This window comes from Piliocolobus tephrosceles, chromosome 12, assembly GCF_002776525.5.
Source record: "Piliocolobus tephrosceles isolate RC106 chromosome 12, ASM277652v3, whole genome shotgun sequence".
In the NCBI taxonomy this organism is placed as follows: domain Eukaryota; kingdom Metazoa; phylum Chordata; class Mammalia; order Primates; family Cercopithecidae; genus Piliocolobus; species Piliocolobus tephrosceles.
In genome coordinates this window covers 50,023,426-50,042,539 of record NC_045445.1, presented here as the reverse complement: position 1 = coordinate 50,042,539, position 19,114 = coordinate 50,023,426, and positions in this window count along the sequence as shown.

The window sequence follows — 19,114 nt, the reverse complement described above, 5'->3', positions numbered from 1 at the left end:
GCCATTTCTCTAAGGAGCTAAGCACCATTTGATTCTTTTATTTTGAGATAGGATCACACTCTGTCACCCAGACAGGAGTGCAGTGGTATGATCATGGCTCACTGCAGCCTCAACCTGCTGGGCCCAAGCAATTCTCCCACTTCAGCCTCCCTGAGTAGCTGGGACTATAGGCGCAAGCCACCATACGTGGCTAATTTTTCTATTTTTTTTTTTTAGAGACAGTGCCTCGCTGTATTGGCCAGCCTAGCCTCAAATGCCTGGGCTCAAATGATCCTCTGGCCTCAGCTTCCCAAAATTCTGGGATTACAGACATGAGCCACCATGCTTGACCCTGAGCACCATTTTTAAAAAGTCTTTAGGTGATTTTAATGCAGAATAAGTGTGGAAGCCACTGATTGAGGGTGAGTCATATTCTTCGGTAGACCTCCTAATGCCCTGATCAGACCAAATTCTTATCTTGTATCCTCAAAAAATTTAGTCATCTTTGATTCATTCCTCCCCCTCCTTTACCTTCATGTTCAGTCTTATCACCAAAGCTGTTTTCTCCTCAGGATCTACAGCAATACTCCTTAAACCTTAATACACATAGGTACTTGTTAAAATGCAGATTCTGATTCAGTAAGTCTGTGGTAGGACCCCAAGATTCTGTGTTTCCAGCAAGTATCCAGGTGATATGAATGCTGGTGATCCATGACCCACACTTTGAGCGGCAGCAAGGGTCAGAACAAAGTTCAGACAACTTGGGACATTTCAAGAGCCTCCACTGTTTGCCTGGCCTCAATCTACTTTGTGTATTTGTTCATTTACTCTACAATCAAACCAACCAGTCTACTCAGTGTTTGTGGTCTGCAGCTTCTCATGTGGCTTCTAATGATTGTGGCAATTCGTGCCCTGTATAATTCCCTTCCCTTGGGTGTGGGCTGTGTGACTTGCTTCTGATCAATAAAATACAGGACAAGTGAGGCAGTGTAGAAAACTGTTGTCATGCTTATGCAATCATTTGCTAGCATTCTCTTCTGTCCTCTTGGTCGCTGGCTCTGATAAAGCAAGCTGCCATGCTATGAGATGCTCTGTGGAGAGGGCCACATGGCAAAGAATCACGGAGGAAGCCTCTGGCCAACAGCTTATGAGGAATTGAATCCTGCCAACAGTCACGTGAGTGAGCTAGAACGTGGATCCTTCCCAGTGGATTCTTGAGAAGACTGCAGCCTTGTGAGATCTGAGCTAAACACCCAATCTAAGTAGTGTCTGATTCCTGACCCACAGAAACGGCAAGATAATGTGTGTTGTTTTAAACTGCTAAATTTTGGGGTAATGTGTTATGCAGTGCTAGGTAACTAGTACATCATTTACTAAAAATATACAATGAAATGACTTTCTCTTGCATCCTTTTCATCATGCAAAGGAAAACTCATATGCTGCTTCCTCATTCATTTATTCAGCAGTATTTGTTGAATGTCTACTAGGCACTATGTTAAGCACCATGAGATAAGTGGTAAACAAAAACAGATACAGTCTCTGCCTTCACACAGCTTACATTCTTTTCTCTCTTTTTTTTTTTTTTTTTTGTCTTTTTGGAGACAGAGTTTCGCTCTTGTCACCCAGGCTGGAGTGCAATGGCATGATCTCGGCTCACTGCAACCTCCACCTCCCAGGTTCAAGCGATTCTCCTGCCTCAGCCTCCCAAGTAGCTGGAATTACAGGCACCTGCCACCAAGCCTGGCTAATATTTGTATTTTTAGTAGAGATGGGGTTTCACCATGTTGGCCAGGCTGGTCTCAAACTCCTGACCTCAGGTGATCCGCCCACCTTGGCTTCCCAAAGTGCTGGGATTACAGACGTGAGCCACCGCACCCGGCCTACAGAGCTTACATTATTTTGCATAGGTTTTCAGTTTCCTAGAAGAGGGAACCAATATACATTTCATTAAAAGAAAGCTAATTTTAATGCCAAGAAAGTAGGAAGGACATAATCTAAAGAAGCTGTATGGAAACTTCTCTACGTTGTTATATTGATCATTTTGCTACAGACCAGTGAAAACTTCATTATAGACCGGCACAGGCCACGTGTAGGCTGCTGCTTCTAGGCACTGTTCAAATATTTATGTACCTTTATTCAGCTTGTATGTCATTCTGCCTTACAGTTAAGAAGGTTTATTTGTGGCCGGGCGCGGTGGCTCAAGCCTGTAATCCCAGCACTTTGGGAGGCCGAGACGGGCGGATCGCGAGGTCAGGAGATCAAGACCATCCTGGCTAACACGGTGAAACCCCGTCTCTACTAAAAATACAAAAAAAAAAAAAAAAACTAGCCGGGCGAGGTGGCGGGCGCCTGTAGTCCCAGCTACTCCGGAGGCTGAGGCAGGAGAATGGCGTAAACCCGGGAGGCGGAGCTTGCAGTGAGCTGAGATCTGGCCACAGCACTCCAGCCCGGGCGACAGAGCAAGACTCCGTCTCAAAAAAAAAAAAAAAAAAAAAAGAAGGTTTATTTGTCTGTCTTTCCCACTAGTCCACGTTTTCATTTTTACATCCTTGTGGTTCCTTGTGCCTGTGTAAGGAACTTTGTTAATTTGATATTATTAATAACTTTGTCAATCTGAGCTTAATGGAGATTTCAATTCAAATAGGTTACTTTAAAAACCCTAACACCATCACTCTTCATTTTCTCCTGTTTTTATGGGAATACTTACCGAAAGCTTTGTAAATCCCTCTTCCTTTCCAAATGATTTTGGTCATGATAATGATACTTATTAAGGTTACAAGTTCTAGTCATTGCAAAACAAAGCAAAGCTATTTAAAGGCTGATGAAATGAAGATAATTTGTGATTCTTAAGTATCTTATTGACATGTATTGAAATTCTAGACTAGTTATCTTAGTATTATATTATCCAAATTTTATCTGTAATGTATGTCATTTTATATATCTGCACAACACCCGTATGATAAAAATGTGCCAAAATATATATAAGGGGATCATCATTTGAGCTTAATTGCCCACACATTTTCTGCATACTCAGATACTTATGTCTGCTTATAGCTAGAATAAACTCATTAGCTTATAAATTTAGAGCTTCTAACTGCCTTGCGAGGGAGAAATAGTCTCTCAGTGAGCCTGGTAACACTGATTTGTGATTGTTTTACTTAGTTGATTCATCTATGATCACAGTACAACAAAAATGTCACATTCACTTAGCAGTGTTAATTCCATTTATCTCATGTGCATTTAGAAAACTGCCTTGTCATCAGTGTAGTATGAATATGTCTAAATAAGATAGTTATTAAAAGATTTATTTCCGGCTGGGCTCATGCCTGTAATCCCAGCACTTTAGGAGGATGAAGCAGGAGGATCACTTGAGGTCAGGAGTTCAAGAACAGCCTGGCCAACATGGTGAAACCCCGTCTCTACTGAAAATACAAAAAAATTAGCCGGGTGTGGTGGCAGGCACCTGTAGTCTCAGCTACTTGGGAGCCTGAGGCAGGAGAATTGCTTGAACCTGGGAGGCAGAGGTTGCAGTGAGCTGAGATCACACCACTGCTCTCCAGCCTGGGCAACAGAGCGAGACTGTCTCAAAAAATAAAAAATAAAAAAAATAAAAATAAATAAAGATTTATTCCCACTGGGAGTATGGCCATTTAAAAACGTCCTAAGGGCTGGGTATGTGGGCTCATGTCTGTAATACCAGCACTTTGGGAGGCTGAGGAGGGCAGATCACCTGAGGTCAGGAGTTCGAGACCAGCCTGGCCAACATGGCAAAACCCCACCTCTATTAAAACTACAAAAATTAGCCAGGCATGGTGGTGTGCACCTGTAATTCCAGCTACTTGGGAGGCTGAGGCAGGAAAATCGCTTGAACCCAGGAGGCGGAGGTCGCAGTGAGCCAAGATGGTGCCACTGCACTCCAGCCTGGGCAACAGAGTGAGACTCTGTCTCATAAATAAATGTATGATTGGGCTGAACGGGAATGAAGGTGGGCAGGCACTTATTAAACCTTAACCCCTTTTAAGCTCTTTTAATATAAGAGTCAATACTTAAAAGTCAAAAATAAAATTATATATTAGGAAAAATTAAAAGCATAGAATCAAGCAATACTGAGGGAAACCACTGCTCTCACAGACCTTTAAGACAAAACACTTTAGTATCAGGCCACAACAAAAGTCAGAATAAGAGGAGAAAAAGTCACAGAAGTTGACAAAAAAGCTAAAAAAGAGAGCCATCATCCCCAGCATTTTTAAAAGGAGAGAGCAGAAAATAGACAACAGTTGAAACTCTAAGACATGAATCCAAGAAGCTCCAAAAGACACTGGTTATACCATTAAAAGCAAAATTTCCCATAGCTCAGCAAATTAATACCTTAAGATAACCCGGTTTGTTAGACAACAATCTTGTATTAAACAGCACAGCTCCTCACAGAGCAGGGCTAAATCGTAGACAGTGCACCCACAGTCAGCAATGTATGGGCTCTTGGCGACTGTATTTATACTGACTTATTCCCACTTTCAATTATATGCAAATTAAGGGGTGGGTTAATGCAAATTGAGGGGTGGCTTATAAAGAACTTTCTAAAAAGAGACGATAACTTCTGGGTTGTTGCCATGGTGTTTGTAAACTGTCATGGTGCTAATGAGCAATGAGGGCAGCTCAGGATCACTTTAGTTACCATCTGCTGGTTTCTAATGGTTTTTTCTTTTCATCCTGTCAGGACCAGAAAATAAGGGCTGACAGTCTCCTACCTCAGAAAGGTGTATGTTTGCCAAAAGACATATGCTAGAATATTTATAGCAACACTGTGATATCCCCAAACTGGAAACTAATCAAATGACCAACAGGTGCATGGATAGACTAATCAGGGTATATTCACACAATGGAATACTATACAATCTTGATCATGAATTATCTACAACTATACCCAACAATATAAATCTGTCTCACCAACATGATGTTGAGCAAAATAAACCAAATACAAAAGAGTACATAGTACATGGTATTAAAAGAAAATTAAAACTATGTTGCTAGGACTAGGACAGTGGTTACCTTTATGGGTCTGGGATGCCTGTAATGACTACAAGGGTATTTGAGGGGCCCTTCTGGGGAACTGGTAATTTTCTACTTCTTGAGATGGCTGTTGGTTAGTTAAATAATGTAGTCTGCTTGTAGAAAGTCAGCTGTACACTAATGTGCAATATTCTGTATGTATATTTCAATAAAATGCTTCAAAATGAGCATTTAAGCCAGAAGGCAATGATTGCAGTCAAAATATTCTAAGGGCTTATACAAGATCCTAAATTACATTAAATTTTAATTTTATTTCAATGAATATTTAAAATTTTTATTTTAAATTTGAATTCTAAGGATTGTTTACTGAAAATAAAAGAGTAATTAACTTCCAAATCTGTAAAGGGAAAAAATGGAGCAAGAAAAAAGAATCTTTAAAATCTAAAAAAGGCAAGAAAAGAAAAAAACCCACAAAGTTGGATGAATAGAATGCACAAAATGACTGAAAGAAAATCAAATATATTTTTTAAAATCACAATAAATGTGAAACAACTAATGTTAAAAGATTATATGATTAAGGGAGAAGAAAAGCAAATGCTCTTTGTAATCTCTTTGTAATAGACACATCTAAAACATGAGGACCCATAAAAGGTGAAGGTCAAAGAACGGGGAAAGGTATATCAGGCAAATAATAACCAAAAGAAAAGTGGTGAAACTGCATTCACAACAAGCAAAATAGACCTGAAGGCAAAAAGCATTACTAAAAATAAAGAAGGTTGTCACTATGTAATGATAAAAGGTTCAAGTCACTAGAAGAATATAACAGTTCTAAATTTGAATTTGCCTAACAACATAGTTTCAAAAATATAGAGAGCAAAATTTACAGAACTACCAGGAGAAATTGACAAATCTACATTATGGTAGGAGTTTTAAGCACTTTTCTCTATTTTTAGATTGAACAGATAAAAGTTCGATAAGGGTATAGATTTAAACAACACAATTACCAAGCCTAATTTAATGGAATATATAGAACATAATCCCAATCATTACAGAAGTCTCAACAAGCCCACACAGCATTTTTACAAAATTTGACTACAGACCAGGCCTTAAAACATGTCTGAACATTTAAAATATATATATATATCATCAGAACACATTTTCTGACCACAGTGCATATAAACTGGAACCAATAGAAAATAATAATTAGAGAAAAACACATCTTTGAAAGTTTGAAAATGTACTTCTAAATAACTCATGGGTCAATGAAGAAGTAACAAATTTAAAAATACAGCTGAATAAAAATGAAAGTACTATGCAACAAAGTGGTATGCAGCCAAATTATCTCATGGGAAATGTGTAGTCTTAAGTGCTTATAAAACGAGAAAAGGCTTCCAAATTGATTCATTAACTGTATAAATGAATTCAGAGACAGAACAACAGAATAAAACTAAAGAAAATATAAGACAGGTAATAAGAAAATAGGAGCAGAAATGAGTGGACCAGAAAATACTAAACAGAGTCATCTTCGGCAACTCCCTTTTTTTTTTTTTTTTTTTTTGAGAGAGAGAGAGAGTTTTGTTCTGTCACCCAGGCTAGGGTGCAGTGGTGCGATCTCAGCTCACTGCAACCTCTGCCTCCAAGGCTCAAGTCATCCTCCTGCCTCAGCTGGGACTACAGGTGCACACCACCACACCTGGCCCCTAACTCCTTTCTCTAACTCACACCCAAAACCCATTCTGTCAGCAAATCCTGTTGGCCCTACCTATAGAGTTTGTCCAGAATCTGACCATTTCTTACCACTACTGTTGTTACCACTGAAGTCCAGGCCACCAACACATTATTTGCCTTTAGACTGTGATGCAGGTTTAACACCTGACAAAGGAAAGTGGGAAGAAAGGAGGATTGGGGAGGAACAGCCTCACATTGCAGCACAGCTCTGAAAAAAAACCTCAGCCAGCCAAGTAGGGAGCTCTGGTGCAAATCTCACCCATGTGTAAAGACTGTCCTGTGCTGGCCATGAATGGTGAGCCATTGTACCACCACTATGCTCAGTCATAGGCTGAGAACTACCTGGGAAGCACATGGCCTTGGCTCAAAAACAAAAACTGAACAGATCCTAAAGCAACCTGCAACTGGAGGCTGTCAGATAATTGCACTCCTTGACTAGTTTCTCTCTTGAAGGGAGATCTGAATGGTGCACCTTCATGTCTGCCATAGTAGCCATTTTTCTTTTTTTTTCTTTTCTTTTTATTATACTTTAAGTTCTAGGGTACATGTGCATAACGTGCAGGTTTGTTACATATGTATACTTGTGCCATGTTGGTGTGCTGCACCCATCAACTCATCAGCACCCATCAATTCATCATTTACATTTTTTTGATATAATCACACAAGACTTGGGACACTTAGAACAGGGCTTGACAAATTATGACCTGTGAGCCAAATCCAGCCTGCTGCATGTTATTGTAAATAAAGTTTTGTAGGGACACATCCATGCCTCTTCATTTATTGTCCATGGCTGTTTTTGTGCTACAATAACAAAGTTAACTAGTTGTGACAGAGACAATATGGCCTTCAAAGCCTAAAATATCACCCTTTACAGAAAAAGGTTGCAGATTCCTAATGTGTAAGGCACTGTGGAATCTATGAAGCTATACATTTGTTAGGAAGAGTAAGACGTATGCACAAATCCTTAACAATGCTAGGGCTATCTTATAATTTTTATTCCTTCTACTACATGTAAGCCCTTTGTGTGTATAGAAGGAAGTATTTAAGAAGGGTAGTTTTATGTTCTGATTGAGGCTTTCAGATTTATTATGACTGCTCTATGGAGAAAGTATTATAGGAAGGCAAAGATAAAAGCAGGGAGAACCGCTAGGAAGCCATTGGTATAGTCTAAGCAAGAAATGATGATAGTTTGGACTAGGATGATGGTAGAAATGGAAAGATGACATCTTCTGAGATGAGGAAAACTGTAAGAGAAATTGGGCATTGTGGGAATCAAAGATTCATTTTTGACATGTTGAATTTGAGGTATGCAAGTGGAAATATCAAACAGATCATCAGACATAGGAGACTGAAGCTGAGAAATGATCTGGTTGAAGATGTAAATTTGGGAAACAGCATATAGGTAGTATTTCAAGGTAGGACTGGATGGGATCATATAAGGAGAGAATGCAGATGGAGAAGTGTTTCTCACAACCAAGACTTGTGACACCAAATTTCAGATGTTGGAGAGAGGAGGAGAAGTCAGAGAAAGTCCAGGCTAGTGTTTCTAGAGAGAGGGAGTGTGGAATGCTGCTGAGAGTAAGATGAGGAAGAAAAGGGTCCACTGCATTTGACAATATGAAGATTGTGGTGACCTCAAAATTAAAAAAAAAAAAAAGTTTTTGTGGAAAGCTGAGGGACAGAGGCCAGAATGTGGTGGGTTTAAGAGAGAATGAGAAGCAAGGAAGCGAAGATAGCCAGTATAGAGACAACTCTGTTGAGAAACTTTACTGTGACAAGGAGCAAAGAAATAAAGTGGTAGCTGGAGGAGGCTGTGAAGTCAAGGGGAATCCTAGAGTCTTTTTGAAGGCTTTTAAGTAGAGTGGTGACCCCCTTATCATTTGAAGAAGATTGAGCATCGTTACTTTCTTTTGCAGAAGAGAACTTACAGAGACAGATCCAGAAGAGAGATGATTAGGGTCTCAACTAAGGCAATGGCAATGAGGATGGCAAGGGGGGAACAGAGGCATTCTTCACTGTATAGAAGCCAGTTACCACAAATTATTTTTGCTGAGATTTATATATGTTAGTCACCCTTCTCTGAGGTGTTTCTTTCTGAAACACATAACTCACTTATAGAGTTTTTTTCCTTTTCCTCTAATACTTAAATTAGCATTAAATGTTAGAGATGGAATGAAACTAATAAAAACTAATTATCCAGTTATAGCCGCACACCATGCAGGCTGCTACATCGCCCTTGTTTGTTTTGTTACTTAGACTTTGGAATCAGAAAGAATGGGCTACCATAGCTGTCTCTTCCACTTTTCTCCTGTGTGATGCTGAGCACATTTGTGAGTATTACAGGAGGTAATGTTTTAAAAACGTTTCTAGCAACATTTCCACTCTGGTATTGGTGGACTAGGGATTTAGGCAACCCTCTCATTGAAGACAATTATGAAAATTTTGTGTGTGTGTGTGTAAGTGTATCAAAGCAATGAAGAATCGTGGGGATCAAGATTCAAAAGTCTAAGAAAAGGCAGAAACTCATAGAAGTGAGTCTGGCATTTGGACAACTTTTCCTCTAAGGCCTCTCTTGATTCCAGAAGAAACATCTAAATGAGAATTCAAGCAGTGCTATGATAGCTTCAAGGGGAAAGGGGGTACAAAATCTGCAGTCCAGAGCTCAGCAAGGACAGTAGGGCCTGGCAACTCCACCCCCGAGTCAACTCTTGGTTGGGACTTCAAAACGCTGTAACTCTAGGAATAATGGGAAACCAGAAATAGATTGACTCTTGCAGGATTTAAAGACCAGTTTCTGATAATCTCAGTCATTGAAATGGATCAAGATAATTTCAGATTGCTAGGGACTCTAGTCACTTGCAAGAATGCTCTCTGAGCAGGGCACTTTCATTCTAGGCCTCAAATGATCTTTTGCATTGTCATATATAGTGTTCATCACTCACTCAAAATTAACTATGTACAAGAGAAAACCAAATGTTGTGAACAAAAACCTAGAAAAGCAACAGAGGCATTTAGAAGGTATTTTTGCCTAGAATCACAGGCATTGAAAAAATATTTGTTGGGCCAGGTGCAGTGGCTTATGCCCATAATCCCAGCACTTCGGGTGACCGAGGTGGCAGGATCACTTGAGTCCAAGAGTTCAAGGCTGCAGTAACCTATGATCAGGCTGCATCCCAGCCTGAGTGACAGAGATCCTGTCTCTAAATTATATATATATAATATATATTTTACATGTGTATTATGTATTTTTACATATATTATATATATATATGTTTGTTGGAAGAATGAGTTGTGAGTATTATTTTTATCATTTTACATATAAGGAAATCAGTACTCAGAAAGGTAAAGCATCCTGCCCAAGGTTACACGGCTACTGAACTGTTGAGCTGGATTTTATCTAGATTTGTCTGATTCTAAAGCTGTTGATTCTGTTCTCTACAGTGGCAGATTACATATGTTAGCTTATTTAATCTTCACTATATCTTAATGACCTCAGTATTAGTATCATCTTCATTTTATAGATGAGGCAGCTGAGGCTCAGAGAAGTTTGAGATCACACTCGGAGAAACTAGTTGAGCCATGACTCAAATTCAGGTTGATCTCACTTTCAAAGCCTTCACTCTTAACACCACATCACAGGGCTGCATATACACTTAGGTTGCCTTCTGTCAGAGCAGAGCACGACTACAGTGTTTTCATCTCAGGTTTTAGTGTCCAGAAATCTCCTATTCTAACATTATGTACTTTGTCTCTTTTAAGGTGGCATCTTCTCCCAATAAATTTACAAGTGGGATTTTATCTTTGAAACTTCCATGTTATAGATGGTGGTTAATAAAACTCTGGACTGGATTTGGGTTTGATTTATGTAACCTCCTCCCTGAGGCTCTGTTACTTGATCTGCAAAATAGAGCTAATAACACCACCTACCTCATAATGATGTTGTATGAATTAGTGCCTCACAATAGAACTGTTAGCATATCATTATTGTTAATGATGTTTCTGTTCCTGCTTTACAGAAGGGGAAAGAGAAGAATGAAAGGGGTAAGGCACTTAACTGTTTTATGTTGTGTTCTCCAAGGTTTTACTTGAGGAATAAGTGTGCTTCAGGAACATGAATGGATTTTACTCTTGTTGTTCTTTTAGGATAAACTCTAAATACAGTTTTTCTCATTATTTTCCTACTCAATAAACCATTGTTTCTCTCTCTCTCTCTCTCTCTTTTTTTTTTTTTTTAAGTCTGTCTCTGTCTCCCAGGCTGGAGTGCAGTGGCACAATCTTGGCTCACTGCAACCTCCGCCTCCCAGGTTCAAGTGATTCTCCTGCCTCAGTCTCCCTAGTAGCTGGGACCACAGGCGCCCGCCACCACACCCACCTTTTTATTTTATTTTATTTTATTTTATTTTATTTTATTTATTTTTAGTGGAGATGGGGTTTCATCATGTTGGCCAGGCTGGTCTTGAACTCCTGACCTCAAGTGACCCACCCACCTTGGCCTCCCAAAGTACTGGGATTACAGGCATGAGCCACCACACCAGGCCCCCTTGATTTTTTTTAACTACTTTTTGGATCATGTACATCCTCATCTTAGCATCTGTGGTTTTCCATGCTTTACAGTCCCCTCCATGGGAACTGTGCCTCTGATGACAGCACTTATTGCTCCCTAACCTAACCCCTGGGCTGTGCACTGGCTGCTCCCCTCAGGCCCTCAGAAAATGGAGGTCATTAAGTCTTCTACCCTATTCTCCTTATCTGGAAAGCTGATTTCTCTTCTGACCCATGGCTATGTCGTTTTGAAACCTGACTGGAGATTCCTATCTTCCAACTGTCTCATTCATTTATTCAGTGAATATTTATTGAGTGGCTACTCGTTGGGGATATAGAAATGAGCAAGGCAGATAAGACCAGTTTTCTTTCCTGGAGCTTCCATTCTAGGGAGTGCGGAAGTGAGGGTGAGGGAGGGAGGAAAAGAGTGAGACAAAAAGAAAACAAATACGATAATTTCAGATACTCAAAAGCACTATGAAGAAGATAAAATCAGATAATGTGATGGAGAGTGGGTCACTTAAGACTGGGGAATACTGAGGAGGGAAAATTTAAGCTTTGATTTGAAAGACAAGATTAGGAGGCAGTCATCCATTCCTGGCAAAGGGACCTGCTAGGGCAGAGAGACAGCACAGAACACAGCACTGCATACAAAACAGGCACTTTGTAGATTCTTGTTGAACACATAAGGATGGCTGCCTATTACCTTGCTTTTCAGGTTACAATGTAATTATTCTTCCTGTAGGCAAAACCATTCATGATTTTAAAAATACGTATTTCTCATCCAAACACTGTCATTGATTACACTAAATTTACTTAATATCCACAGAGAGAAAAGAAGGGAGAACCTCTAAGGCCACCAGATAGATCTGGCCAGCCACCAGCCACTTCCATTGGATTGGCTAAGTAAACCTTGTGGCCTTGCCAAGGTCCAGCTGGATTCATGGAAGCACAGTCATATCCATAGAGCACTTTACAGGGGCACCCACTTCCCAGAAACAGGATGGTCCTAGGCTGGGTGCAGTGGCTCACACCTGTAATCCCAACATTTTGGGAGGCTGAGGCGGGCAGATCACTTGAGATCAGGAGTTTGAGACCAACCTGGCCAACATGGTGAAACCCCGTCTCTACCAAAAATACAAAAATTAGCTGGGCGAGGTGGCGTGTGCCTGTAATCTGTTACTTGGGAGGCTGAGGCAGGAGAATCGCTTGAACCTGGGAGGCGGAGGTTGCAGTGAGCTGAGATCGCACCATTGCACTCCAGCCTGGGCAACAAGAGCAAAACTCCATTAAAAAAAAAAAAAAAAGCACAGGCAACAAAAGCAGACAGACAAATGGAGCTATACCAAACTAAAAAGCTCTGCACAGCAAAGGAAACAATCAACAGAGTGAAGTGACGGTGACAACCTGCAGAATAGGAAATATTTGCAAACTATGTGGCCAACAAGGGATTGATAATCAGAATATACAATGAAGTCAATAGCAAAAAACAAATAATTCAATTAAAATGGGCAAGTGAGCTGAACAGACATCTCTGAAGACATACAAATGGCCACCAGATAAATGAAAAAACGCTCGACATCCGTATTCATCAGGGAAATGTAAATCAAAACCATAATTAGATATCTCATTCCAGTTAGAATGACCTAAGTGAATTAATGCAAGAACAGAAAACCAAATACCAAGTGTCCTCACGTATAAGTGGGAGCTAAACATTGGGTACTCATGGACAAAAAGATGGCAACAATAGACACTGGGGACTAGTTGAAGGAGGAGAGAGGGATACAGGGTTGAAAAACTAACTGTGGGTACTATGTTCACCACCTGGGTTTCGGGATTATTCACACCCCAAATCTCAGCATCATGTAATATACCAGGGTACCGAACCTGCACATGTACCCCTGAATCTAAAATACAGTTATTTTTAAAAAGACAAAAATAACAAATGCTGGCATGTACACAGAGAAAGGGAGATTCCTTTTTTTCCTTTCTTCCTTCCTTCCTTCCTTCCTTCCCTTCCTTCCCTTCCTTCCTTTCCTTCCTTTCTTCCTCCCTTTCTCTCTTTCTTTCTTTCTTGACAGAGTCTCACTGTGTTGCCCAGGCTGGAGTGCAATGGCGAGATATTGGCTCACTGCAATCTCCACCTCCTGGTTCAAGTGATTCTCCTGCCTCAGCCTCCCGAGTAGCTGGGACTACAGGTGAGTACCACCACACCTGGCAAATTTTTGTATTTTCAGTAGAAATGAGGTTTCGCCATGTTGGCCAGGCTGGTCTCAAATTCCTGGCCTCAAGTGATCCCCCCATCTTGCCCTCCCAAAGTGCCAGGATTACAGGCATGAGCCACCATGCCCAGCCTGAGAGAGGGAAATTCTTATACACTGTTGATGGGAATGGAAATTAGTGCAACCATTGTAGAAAACAGTATGAATATTCCTCAGAAAACTAAAAATAGAAATATCGTATGATCCAGCAATCCCACTACTGGGTATGTGTCCAAAGGAGAGGAAATCAGTATGTCAAAGAGATATCTGCACCCCCATGTTTATTGCAGCATTATTCACAATAGCCAAGAAATAGGCCGGGCGCGGTGGCTCAAGCCTGTAATCCCAGCACTTTGGGAGGCCGAGACGGGCGGATCACAAGGTCAGGAGATCGAGACCATCCTGGCTAACACGGTGAAACCCCGTCTCTACTAAAAATACAAAAAATGAGCCGAGCGAGGTGGCAGGCGCCTGTAATCCCAGCTACTCGGGAGGCTGAGGCAGGGGAATGGCGTAAACCCGGGAGGCGGAGCTTGCAGTGAGCTGAGATCCGGCCACTGCACTCCAACCTGGGCCATAGAGCGAGACTCTGTCTCAAAAAAAAAAAAAAAAAAAAAAAAAGCCAAGAAATGTAATCTTGACTAAGGGAAGAAAATATGGTATAAATGCACAATAGAATACTACTCATTCATAAAATAGAATAAAATCATGTCATTTGCAGCAACATAGATGGAACTGGAGGCCATTATGTTAAGTGAAATAAGCTAGGCACTGAAAAATAAATACCACATGTCATCACTTATATGTGGAAGTTTAAGAAGTTGATATCATAGAAGCAGAGAGTAGAGTAGTTGTCACTGAATGCTGGGAAGGGTAGCGGGGAAAGGGGGATAAGAGGTTGGTTGACAGATACAAAATTACAGCTAGATAAGAGGAATACATTCTAGTGTCCTAAAGCACTGTAGTTCAACTATAATTTAAAACAACTTATATTTTATTTTATATATTTTCATATATTTTCAAATGGCTGCGGAGTAGACTTTGAATGCTCCCAACACAAAGAAATAATAAATGTTTGAGGTGATGGATATACTAATTAGCCTGACTTGATCATTATACATTATATACATGTATGAAAATATCATACTGCACCCTATAAACATGTACAAGTACTATACATCAATTAAAAATACCAGTAGGGGGAGGAGAAAGAGAGAGAGACAGAGACAGAGAGAGAGAGAGAGAGAGAGACAGAGACAGAGAGAGAAATTGTCTGGGGAGCTTTTAAAACTAACAATGTCCAGCTGGGCGTGGTGGCTCACACCTGTAATCCCAGCACTTTGGGAGGCCGAGGTGGGTGGATCACTGGAGGTCAGGAGTTCGAGACTACCCTGGCCAACATGATGAAATCCCGTCTCTACCAAAAAATACAAAAATTAGCCGGGTGTGGTGGTGCATGCCTGTAGTCTCAGCTACTCAGGAGGCTGAGCAGGAGAATTGCTTAAACCCAGGAGGTGGAGGCGGTGAGCCAAGATTGTGCCACTGCACCCTAGCCTGGGCGACAGAGTGAGTGAGACTCTGTCTCAAAAAACAAAACAAAACAAAAAAACGAACAATGTCCCATTCTCATCGAGACCAATTAAATCAGAATGGTGAGGGAGTAGATCTGGGCAGCAGTAGCTTTAAAGACTTCCCAGATGATTCCAATATGCAGTCAAGGTTGAGAACCAGTGATCTGAGTGGTAGCAAATCCTTTCCCCTGGGACCACAGAGACATGGAGAGAACCTGAGAGGCTGCAAAGGAAATTCAGTACATTGAAAAGGCAAGTATATTTCATTGTGATTTTGTACTTTAATAAGCCTCACACTTTTAGGCTAATTTTTCATAAATATCACTTTAATCCCTCCGTGATTTGGGGAACTCAGCAGAATTCATTTCAATTCAATAAACATGCAGTAGTTGCCAACCATAGATGTCTCTAGACCTTTTGGTACTTTCAAAAATAATCATATTAAAAATAGTGGCTACAATTTCTTGTGTGCTAATCACATGCAAAGCTCTCAGCTCCCATTTTCTCTCCCCTCTCTCCACCATCTTTTTCTTTTTCTTTTTCTTTTTTGGCAAGTGTCATCCCTCTGTCGTGATGGAGTGCATCACGGCTCACTGCAGCCTTGAACTCCAGGCTCAAGCGATCCTCCCACCTCAGCCACCTGAATAGCTGGGACTACAGGCGTGTGCCACCACACCCAGCTAATTTTTAAAATTTTTATAGAGACAGGGTGCCTCTACGTTGCCCAGGCTGGTCTCAAACTCCTGGGCTCAAGCGATCTTCTTGTCCAGGCCTCCCAAAATGTTAGGATTACAGATGTGAGCCACTGCACATGGCCACATTTTCTCATTTAATCTTCACTGTAACCCTATGAGGTAAGTACTATTATTGTTGCCATTTTAAAGATATTCACTGTAAGGCACAGAGGGGTTAAGCAATTAGTCCAGATCACACAGCTGTAACTTACAGAGCTAGGATTTGAGCCCTGGCAGAAAGACTCCCGATCTTCACTGTCTAATGTGGTAGCCACCAGCCACATGGGGTTATCGAGCACTTGAAATTTGGCTAGTCCAAGTTAATATGTGCTGTCCACTTGAAAAATGTACCTGGTTTCAAAGAATATAAAATAGAATATAAAATATTCTATATAAAAAGAATATTAAATAGAATATAAAAAAGAATATAAAATATCTCGATAATATTTTAATATTATTACATGTCGAGATGATAGTTTAATATAAGTCAAAATATAGGACTACATTTAATTTTCCATGAATCTTTTATTTTTAAAATGAGGCTATTAGAAAACTTAAAATTACGTATCTGACTCGCATTATTTTTCCATTGCACAACTGCTCCAGTGGCAGCATGGTAACCATGACTTTTGCTTGAATCAGAGATTAAGCAGATTATTCATGCTGGCAAGAAACTTACAGCCTGAGTAGGAAGAATGTAAGAATCAAATATTTCTCTCCAAAATTATATTATAATTAAGTGCTAGGAAGGAGGAGGGAGAGAGAATTTCTAATATGTTATGTAGCAGGGGAATCTTTAAGCTGAGTATTAGATTAATCATGAAGGTAAGAATAAGGGAATATATGGGGTACATTTGGAAATATGCTAGAAGTCAAGTTTGGGGCATATGATACATCAAGAACAGTTGAAGATGAGGCTGTATAAATAAGTGAGGAGTAATTCCTAGCAGGCCGTGAATACCAGATTAAGGAGTTTGGACTTTTGTTTTCCATTATAAGGAGCCATTGACAGGTTTCAAGCAAGAGAGTCATAAGATGACTTGACTTTAGGGATGTTAGTCTTCCAGCTCTATGGTGGGTGGTAGTGGAGATGGGACTGGGGACAAAGAAACTGGTGGTAGAGAATAGTTAGAAAGCTGTACCAATAACTCAGAGGAGAGGAAATGAGTGCCTGAATTTGACTGTTGGCTGCAGAAATTAGGAAAGCATGGAGTGATTTGGAAAGTCCTGCCAAAGAAGAATCACTAGATTTGGCAGTAGATTGGGCAGGCCCCAGAGAGGAACTCAGGTACGATACAGTAAATGCAAACAGTGGTGTTTCCACAGATTTGGAGACTGACAAAGCAGGTCAAAAGGGTCAGGGTCTTCTGGGTTCTTTTGGTTCTTTTTTTTTTTTTTTTTTTTTATTTACAAAGGGGTTTTGCTCTTGTTGCCCAGGCTGGAGGGCAGTGGCGCAATCTGGGCTCACTGTAACCTCTGTCTCCTGGGTTCAAATGATTCTCCCGCCTCAGGCTCCCAAGTAGCTGGGATTACAGACATCCAGCACCACGCCCAGCTAATTTTTTGCATTTTTAGTAGAGGCGGGATTTCACCATGTTGGGCAGGCTAGTCTCGAACTCCTGACCTCAGGTGATCCACCCGCCTCAGCCTCCCGAAGTGCTAGGATTACAGGCATGAGCCACCGCACCTAGCCCAGTCTTCTGGGTTCTAGACATAACATGGTTAACCTTAAACTCCAGGCTAGCCCCAAGGCATGTGAAGGATAGAGGGAGGGAGAAAGGGAGGAAAGAAGGAAGGCAAAGCTTGACTCTCTGGGAGCTAGGGACATCACTTCCCTCTTTGGCCTAAATTTGCCCATCTTGAAAAGGGGAGATAGCAGTAGATGATCCATAAGTGTCTCCCAACCCCAGCATAGGCCACTATTCTAAAACCTGTGTTGATAGGAGTGGATGTCAGTAAGGCATAATAAACTAGCCATCTGAAATTACATACCAACCCTATTTTGTTCTCAAATGTGTCTTTGCTAGCTACATTTCCCTTCTTGTTCCTGTGATCAATTGTCTCCGAACAAAATGTTCTATTGCAACCAATTTATAGGTGAAAATTTGGTGAAGTGGGAGTGGGCAGGGAGAACATGTAAAATATTTAAAGATCACTAAAGATACTTTGCTGCCCAAGAAACTTCAATGACTAAGACACAAAAAAAATACATAACCACAAGGAGTTATGGAAAAAAAAGTGATAAGCATCAGCTTAAAACTTTCAGGCCTTTGCTTCTTACTGATTATAAACAGAAAAAATCCGTAAACCATGATAGTGCTCCATTTAAATTACTTACAGCAAGTGCCGCTTTTCAGAGCTTGTCAGACATCATGGTGTCCTTTCAACTGCACTTTGAGTTTACAAAGCAAATCAATATGGACAGAAACAGTTGTAATTTTGGCCAGTTTACAAGTGTATCTTTTCACTGCATACAATCAGTTTTGATGTAAATAGTTCTAAATACACATATATTTGTGTGTGAACAAAAGTTCTAAGAAAAGGAATTTGGAGGAAAGAGATTCTCTTGCAGTGAACAGTTTGCAAGCCAGGGAGATGCAGCCTTTGGTGTAAAATGAAGATGCATTCCAGAGAACAAAAGGAGGGTTCAAGTTTTATAGCATAAGTTCCCACCTAGGTTCCTAATCACGCCCATTTATGCAAATAAAGGATTCAAACTCTCTTAGTTCCAATTGGCTGAGCCCTGATTAGTCAAGGCAGGTGAGTTCCAATTGGTTGGTTCAGGTGAGCTCTCATTGGTTGGTTCAGGTAAACTCTGGAAGTCCCAAAGTTAAACAGAGGTGAGTTTTTGGAGGAACTCAGAGTAAATGTGTGACCTCTAGTCAGCAAATGGCCACTTGGCTCTATTTTAAATTTAGGCCTAATTAGCCACTTGGGATGCATCTTGAAGAACTGGGTTTTTCAGGTTCACGTGACACATGGTTTTCTACATATACAGCTCTGCTGAAAAAGGGAAATGATCCCCACGGTAGGCACAGCTCTGTCAGACTCCCTCAGAGGCTAAGCAGAGAAGGAATAGGCCAAGAAGGTGGAGAAGATTAAACAAATATGATTTCAGCAGGGTGGACCACAAAATGCCCCTTCCTCTGGAAATTCCACACTTGTCAATATAGAGCCAGTCCTTGTCAAAATTGCCCAACGGGCAGTTAGAGAAAAGGGCAGAAGCCTTGAATCAGATTGTATCATGGAGGCAGGGTAGAGAAAGTGTGAAAAAGAGTGTCTCTGTGGC